The 8,328-nt window shown below is 35.8% G+C and overlaps 2 pseudogenes across 4 annotated transcripts; one reads left to right on the top strand and one right to left on the bottom strand.

Moving 5' to 3' along the window:
- Positions 1–1,803: 1,803 nt before the first annotated feature.
- LOC147409774 (wall-associated receptor kinase-like 1 pseudogene) lies at positions 1,804–5,354 on the top strand (annotated as a pseudogene). Of its 4 annotated transcripts, XR_015175384.1 has the most exons (3): positions 1,804–2,019; positions 3,411–3,453; positions 4,100–5,354. The product of XR_015175384.1 is annotated as a wall-associated receptor kinase-like 1 pseudogene, transcript variant X4 (transcript). The 4 variants fall into 4 exon arrangements; XR_015175383.1 differs by lacking the exon at positions 3,411–3,453 and having other exon boundaries at positions 1,805–2,019; positions 4,106–5,354; XR_015175382.1 differs by lacking the exon at positions 3,411–3,453 and having other exon boundaries at positions 1,805–2,019; positions 4,103–5,354.
- Positions 5,355–5,924: 570 nt separating this feature from the next.
- On the bottom strand, positions 5,925–7,833 carry LOC147409773 (pentatricopeptide repeat-containing protein At1g06143 pseudogene; annotated as a pseudogene).
- Between the last annotated feature and the right edge of the window lie 495 nt (positions 7,834–8,328).

Below are 8,328 nucleotides of genomic sequence, written 5' to 3'. Positions count from 1 at the left end.
GTGAAAATGCTTCTTCTCTTCCCTTCCATCTTCCCTCTTCTATTGTTCACACTTCTCTCATTTTATTTTCGATTTAGAATAGTCATAGGATGTAATTCTAACCCTCCTCTACCTCTAGTATATCGGACCTCGATTCGGTCAAAAGTGTAAGGGTTTAAGTCATTTTTAAAAGTAAAATTATATCATCTTTAATCCCTAATCATAAGTTGCACACATCATAAAACTCATTTTGAGGCTAAAGGAAGTTGGGCCATTCTCATTCCATGAGAATAGGCCCATAACTACAAAATTGACATTTTTCCAAAACTTGTTCTCTAAAAGCAAAACATGGTAGGGTTTCTTCTCTCAATGAGATAATCCTCCTAATTTAAGTCGACAACAAAAATCCCTTACATATAAGGGTACAAAATCGTTGTTTTCTCAAAAAAAATCATTTCTTTTTATATTTTCAAAAATGGTAATTTTTAGATGTTACCCCCTTTTGGTGGAAAAAGATGGTTGCCTAACATCTTCCTCTCTCTCTCTCTAACCGAACTCTTACCCAGATCTTAGGTAGACCAACATTACGAATTCGTACAAGAGTCGCTACAAAAATACACATTTCCAAAAAAATATCTTTTGGGTGCCCATTCACACCCCTTTTATAAAAATAAAATGGTGGCAACTCTAAATTCACGTAATAGTGATCTTTGGATTCAAAAATCACGTATCTACATGCCCTCATCATCTTCATGAATATGTTTTGTTTTGAAGGAAAAAAAAAATCAATGTTTTGAAGTCATTTCCTAGTAATTTATCTTTTATGACACATATAAAGGGGTTTGTCACTAATTTGAAGGCATAGGAATATTGCAAATGTTTAATAGTCAAGAAGTTTTGTGCCATGGAAATGAGAAGGTCTGAATTCCCAAATTAAAATTAACATTCAATTGTGAAATACAACCTTTTTTCCATTTTTTTTTCTTAATAAAATATTGAAGTGATTGTACAAGTAGGACTAGCAATGATCTGCAATATATCTGATGTCCAAATTGATTTGATTCGAAAATTTTTGAAAAAATTGACTTTTTGGGTCAAATTGAAATCTTTAGATCTAATATAATTTCGGAACAGATTCAGATATACTCCAATCCATTCTGAAAAAAAATCTAATCCCAACATATTCTAGTAGTTTTTTATTTTTTATTTCATATAAATACATATCGATAACACATTTTAGTCTTTTTGGTTTCCCTTTACAACTGCAGTTGAAAAGTGGTTTTAAAAAAAGAAATTATATAATTTTTTATTTTTTAAATATTTTGAATATTGATAATTTGAAAATAAGGTATGTATTCGGATCGGATTGGTTTCATATTAAGGATGAAAAGAAACGAATTAGATTCGGTTCACATATTCATTAGTTTGATCAGATCGGATTGGGTACATGTATAAATTTTTTTGGATCACTATTGGAGTGGTAGTGTTCTGACACCGAACCAATTCATTGCCAGCCCTATGTTGAGGACACTGCATTAGACACTGAACTGACATGTGGAGGTGTGCAAGGAATCGTAGATGCTTTTCCTCAAGATATGAGTGGACAGCATCTATTGTTCCAAGGACACACCTCCATGTCACCTGGGTTTGTGCGCATAAATTGACTAAAACAAAGACACTCAACTAATGTGGAATGTGAGAATCATAGAATTTTCTTTGAGTATCTCGAGGAAAAACTGTTGTTCTATGCACATTCCACATCTGTTGAGTCTCTTTTCTTAAGACAGTTTAGCACGACTCTTTTGTAGTCTACATGAACGCGTCGTCCCAAAACTTTCCTTAGTACGTGAAGAAAGAGTTTTTTAATTATTTAACGGCCGGCCCCTTGTTTTTGCCAATTTCAATTCTACGTTTTCCATTGCTGATCGGGGTTCAATTGTCACAAGTAATCTTCTCTTGGAAATATCTTCCAAACTCTTAAAAGCTTGTTTTTTGCTGCATGTAGAGAGAGAGAGAGAGGTGGCAGATATTCACCCACAGGTAACAACACTAATTTTCTTTTCTTTTTTCAATTTTTTTTTTTTCCCTTCTTCTTGACTTCTAATTACCTGAAAAAAAGGGTTAAATTAGATACCAACATCCATCAAATTTACTTTGATTTAGCCAAATTCGAGAGACTTTGGCGTTGAATTTATTTACCCTTTTTTCATGTAGTGGATCTTGAGTACCATAGCATATCATAAGATGGTGATGTTGTTGGAAGCAGGGCGGAGGGTGGAATTTATATTTGTGATACGCCTGCGTTTACAAAAAACAATGACTTGGCCAGATTTTATTGACTCACATTTTCATAAACTGTCACCATAATCCAACTTGAAAAAAGCCACCCAAAATTCACTCACTGACATGGTATGTGCACAAAAACGTACATCTTTTCATTCAGGATACACAAAGAAAAGATCTATGACTCTGTGCACACATCAACAGTAGGGAGTGAATATTGGGTGGCTTTTTTCGAGTCAGTTTATAATTTGTCTTTCAAAATAAAATACATTGGATAAGTCAACTTGAATCCAAAAATCAAATTGAATACCCCACTGATTTATGAGTTGGATCGATATACCCATTACCTTAGTTTGCACTAGAAGACCTACTGAAAATGATCTAAATGCCCTCATTTTTTTTTTTTTTTTTTGATAAATATAACTTGTATTAAATAAAAGAAGATAAGGAGGCTGAGGTAGCCCCCAAACAACAAGGAAGGAGAAACAACAAAGCGAAGAAAAAAGAAAGCAAAAAAACACAAAAACAACGGGGGGCTAAGCGCCACACATGATTTCCCAATTAAAAACAAAATCTTCGAAGCTAACTCCCTCGAAATCTTTCTTCAACTTGGACCAAAGAAAGAGTAATCCCAAAATCTCTAAGATCACTGAATGAGACGAGCTCTCCTTGCCTTGGAAAACTCTGTTGTTGCGCTCTCTCCAAAGGCCCCAAGTAATAGCAAACGGAAGGATAGCCCAAAGAAGTCTCTTTCTAGAGAAAAATATATTGAATCTCCACCCCTCCAGAAGCTCAAAGAAAGATAGAGGAAAAACCCAATCCATCTGGAACCGAGATAAGAAAAACATCCATATAACTCTGGAAAACGAACAATGAATCAGAATGTGATTGACTGAGGAAAACGAGCCCTCATATTCAACCTATAGTCAAAATCTATCTTCTTCAAACCTCTAACTTCTTGAGGAAATTAATTTTAACCTGTCAAACCTCGTCTTTAATTAGGCACTATGTAGCACTTTTTCCACAGCATAAGAGCACCACCATGTTGAAAAAAATATGAAAACACCTTAACCCTCTTGAGTTTTTGGCCTAGATCTTCAATATCTGGGGATTCAAAATAATCCATTGCCATTGTGAATTTTGTCCAGGTTTGAATGTTGAAGACAAAGGATAGACTATATGAAAAAAGGGGTAAATTCAATGTGATTCGTTTAAACACTATGGGAAAGAAGGGCTAAATTCGACGGACTGGGCGTCAAATTTGCCCCTTTTTTCACGTAGAGATATTGAAGATAAAGACTGGTTCTGCAAGAGAGAAATATCTAAGGATTTTTTTGTTCTAATTTAATGTAGTTTGAAGATGAGGGTACTTAGGTCATTTAATATTAATCTATTTGATAGGACCATGGTCAAGGGTATGTTAGGAACATCTAGGGTTTATAGCCTAGACATCTTCAATGTCTTTGTTGCGTGCTTTTGAATATTTAGCCACCATACCCACCAGGGGTTAGCTGAGATAGTAAGGCATGACTGGGTTTGCTCCCCAGGCCGTGACTTTGAATCTCTATATGCCCCGCCATGTAAAGTATACTTACGCTGTAACACGTGACAGGGTGGGATGGTGCGTATGGCCCCAGGTAGACTAGTCTCACCTAAGGTGAGGATACTGCAACTAAATAAAATAAAATAAAAATATTTAGCCACCATGATTAGTTTTGAAAAGACATGTAAGTATCTTGGGTTTTATATTTTTCACAACAAAAGAAAACATCATATATTTTTCATGTAATCCCTTCATTCATCCATAAATAATAATAGCTTTTTGTCTTTCACACAGTAGTAGAAGTACAATGTGGGGTTGCTTCAGGTTACGAATAAAAGATACATCCTCTGTGGAGAATGGAGGTCAAGTATTAGATGAGCCAATCACTTTACGTGACACCTTTAGGATCTTCTCTCAAAAAGAGCTTCAGAAGGTAACAGACAACTATGCCAGGGACCGAATGCTGCATAGAGATGGATTCTATTCTGTCTACAAGGGAATTCTCGATGATGACTTTATTATTGCTGTTAAGGTCATGTCCAACTGCACAGTACGTCATCAAGATTTGTGTTTCAATGAAATAGCCATTACTTCACATATGAATCACAAAAATGTGTTGAAGCTCTTGGGATGTTGTTTAGAGAGACAAGTTCCGGTGCAAGTTTATGAATTTTGTTCTAATGGACTTCTCAGCCAACATATATATGAGAATGTTGGCACTTCGACAAGTCAGCTATTACCATGGCATAGTAGGTTGAGGATTGCTATCGAAATTGCGGATGCAATAACTTATCTTCATAATGCCAATCCCAAATGCATCGTGCATAGGAACATAAAGCCCTCTAATATTCTCTTGGACCAAAACTATGTTGCCAAACTATCAGATTTTTGTCTTTCGGTATCTATTCCCATAGGTCAGACACAAGTGCAAACGGAAGTATTGGCAGGGACTTGTGGATACATGGCCCCCGAATACTTCATGACACATCAAGTAACAGAGAAGAACGATGTTTATAGCTTTGGCATGCTTCTACTGGAACTTTTAACAGGATTGTCATGCAATCATTCCAGAAGTTTAGCTGATGGTCTTATGCAGCCTGATTATATTATATCTTCGATAGAAAACGATCATCTTAGCGATATCATTGCACCTACAATTTCATCAGAAGGAGTAATTGAGCAACAATTGCTAGCATTTACTGAACTTGCACTGAGATGTAGAGAAATGAACGTAGAGAACAGACCGGTGATGATCGAAGTGGCTGAAGAGCTTAGGTGGATTAAAAGGTCTTTCGAACCTTAATGTCGTACAGGCTTATGAAAGATGATTGAAGAACCCATATTATCAGAAGCAACTGTAGTGTCCACTACGAGCAAGTTGTTTACAAACCATCAATTTGATAATATGTATTGAAGTTTGTGCAATAATTGCATTAATAGTTGCATTTAATTAACAAATATCTTCACTATAAATTTGTATTCATAGCTGCATTTTCAAGCATATTTTTGTTTACTTACATCGTCTTAAAAGTTACCATTATGCCTCTTCCCTTCCTTGTCTATTGCTACATGTTCTAAAATGTTGGATGTAACAAATTCAGAATAAATAGACTTGACCAAAGATAACCAGCTAGCAAAAGTTGCAATATCTGAGTCTTAGGATATGAGTCTCATTAAGATTGCAATATCTCATGTATCAGTCTTGTCCAAAGGAATCGAGCGACTTCATGTAATTTGAGTAGGGTACGATGGTCTAAATGAAGGATCGCAACTAGAAAGCGATCAGCATGTCGAGATCTCTTATCAAAGGTGTTGTTACTAGTTTTATCTGTATATTAATAAAATTTATATGCATCAACTTGAGGTCTAGTGGTAAGTTTACTACTTCCAGGATTCAACATATTATGAGCAATTGCTATATTGCTTTTGTTTACAAGGAACCCATTTACTGAAACCTGAGATTTGGTTTCAGTTTTCTAATTCTATGTTGAGAAGAAGATTAATGGGCTAAGATTCTCTCTCTTTGACAGAAACCCATTTGCAAAAACCTGAATTTTTGTTGAAAAAGATGAGAAATTGAATGTAGTTTTTTTTTTTTTTTTTCTCAATGATAGTTTGAACAACTTTGAATCGTAATGCCACAAAGAAATTGCAAGTTGAATGACTCTTAGGCATAACTTGAACCATTTGAAAATTAGAATGAAGTTACATTTGGAGTGAAAGTTTTACTTAAGATCTACAAATCAGTCCTCACATTGTACATAATTTACAAGCCTTAGCTGCCCATACAATTCAGTCATAAGTGCGCAAATCTCACCTGACATGGGGTGAGACTTATCCGAAGCTACAAACTCTTCAACCTTCCCATCAATTTCAATCCAACTAGTCCCAGGACACTTCTTCTGCACCCCTCGTTCCTTCATGGTAGCCCTAACCTTCGCAACCTCACCCCAACAATTCGCTTCGGCATACATGTTAACTAGAAGATTATAATATCCACTATTATTTGGCTCCAAATCCATCAACTTCTCCACAACAACTTGAGCAATCTCCAAGTTTCCACGAAGCTTACACCCACCCAACATAGCTCCCCATATAACAGAATTTGGTTCCATTGTCATGGTTGTTATTAAATTTAGTGCATCTTCAAGCAAACCAGCTCGGCAAAGAAGATCGACCATGCATCCATAGTGCTCTATTCCAGGAGAAATCAAATAGTCATGGCTCATGCTAAGAAACCTCTTACGAGCTTCTTTGATTAGTCCCGCATGAGTACAAGCACTAAGGATACTAATAAAGGTAACCCCATTTGGCTTAATCTTCTCTCTTTCCATTCTCCTAAACATTTCCAATGCTTCTTTTCCATACCCATGGACCGCAAGCCCTTCAATGATTGAATTCCAACAAAACAAATTCTTTTCCCGTAACTTGAAGAAGACCACAAGAGATCTCTCTATGCTCCCACACTTTGCATACATATCAATCAACGATGACCCAATATAGACATCGAGATTGAATCTGTTCCACATTAAATATTGATGTATCTCTCTTCCAAATTCAAGAGCTCCTACATGGGCACATGTTGAAATAACAGTGCACATGGTCACTTCATCGGGAGTGACCCCTTTGGTCTTCATCTCTTCGAAGACTCGCAAGGCATCCTTAAATTTTCTGTTTTGAGAATAACACATTATCATGGTGGTCCAAGTGATCAAATCCTTTGAAGGCATTCGATTAAACAAGGCCGACGCAGAGTCAACATGACCCAACCTCGCATAACCAGCAATCAAAGCATTCCAAGACACAATGTTCTTTTCTGGCATCTCTTCAAACAATCGGCTGGCAGAACTCAAATCTCCAACACGGGCGTAACACGATAACATCGTACTCCATGCAAACATATCTCTTTCAGGCATTTCATCAAACAATTTTTGAGATTCACAAATTTCATCCAAATTTGAGTAAAAATCAATTAAAGCAGTCTGAACAAAGACATGAGATTCAAACCCATTCTTCCAAATTTGACTGTGAACAGATTTGCCAAAATTCATTGCAGTTACTCGTGTACATGCTTTGATCAAAGTAGAAAATGTAAAACTTGTTGGAGAAATTCTATCTTTGAACATTTTCAAGTAAAATTCGATTGCTTGAATTGGGGAAGAACATTGAGTAAAGCCTCTTATCATTGCATTGTATACAAAAACATTGGGATCTTGCAATTGGGTAAAAGCTAGAGTAGCGAAATCCATTCGACGAAAGGTAGAACAAGCACCAATGAATTGGTTTATAAAGAAGCAGTCTTGGTGAGCCTTGCTTTTGATCATTGTGGCATAAATAGATTCCAGTTCTTTCAAATCTGAGCATTTCTGCAACTTTGAAACAATGGGTTGGTAGGCCTTTGTGGATTGGTAGGGTTTTTGGTGAAGATTTAAGGTCGAAAACTTGTGTCTTAAATCTTTGATATTGTGCTTGGAGTTCATTTGATAAAAATAAATTAATTAAGAAAGATAAAAAAAAGCTCGGCCATCGTACAGAATGCTCGTTTGATGAAGGAAAATGCTGAAGTAACAGTGAAAGGGACATCGTTTCAGACATTGCTGACGTGGATGTGTCTAAATGATCATAGATGCTTTTCATCGAGATACGTCAGAGAAACATCTATGGTTCTGTGCACACCAATGTCCCAAACGATTTCATTTTCAATGTTACTGAAGCACGACTCTTGATGATCGGGTGAATTACTATTGCGCGAGTTGAAAAGGAGTTATTTACCATTTCAGCTCACTGTTGATTTTAATTATCAAAGCTTGAACAATCAGTTTTCGTTATAAAAAAATTCAGAAAAAAATGACTATTATTTCAAAGATGCGAAATAGTCGAATTAAAACCTATGAATTCTATATTATTCACGTTTTGATAATTAAAATGATTAGGGAGCCGGAATCGTAAATTCATCAAAAGTTGATCATTTTTTTATTTTTTTATTATAAATATCTCCTGATAATTTCCAAAGAGTCAAATGG

Source organism: Akebia trifoliata, chromosome 2, assembly GCF_017979445.1.
Source record: "Akebia trifoliata isolate Shusen 1 chromosome 2, ASM1797944v1, whole genome shotgun sequence".
Classification (NCBI taxonomy): domain Eukaryota; kingdom Viridiplantae; phylum Streptophyta; class Magnoliopsida; order Ranunculales; family Lardizabalaceae; genus Akebia; species Akebia trifoliata.
Note: the sequence above shows the minus strand (reverse complement) of the source record. Positions and strands in the feature narration are given on the sequence as shown.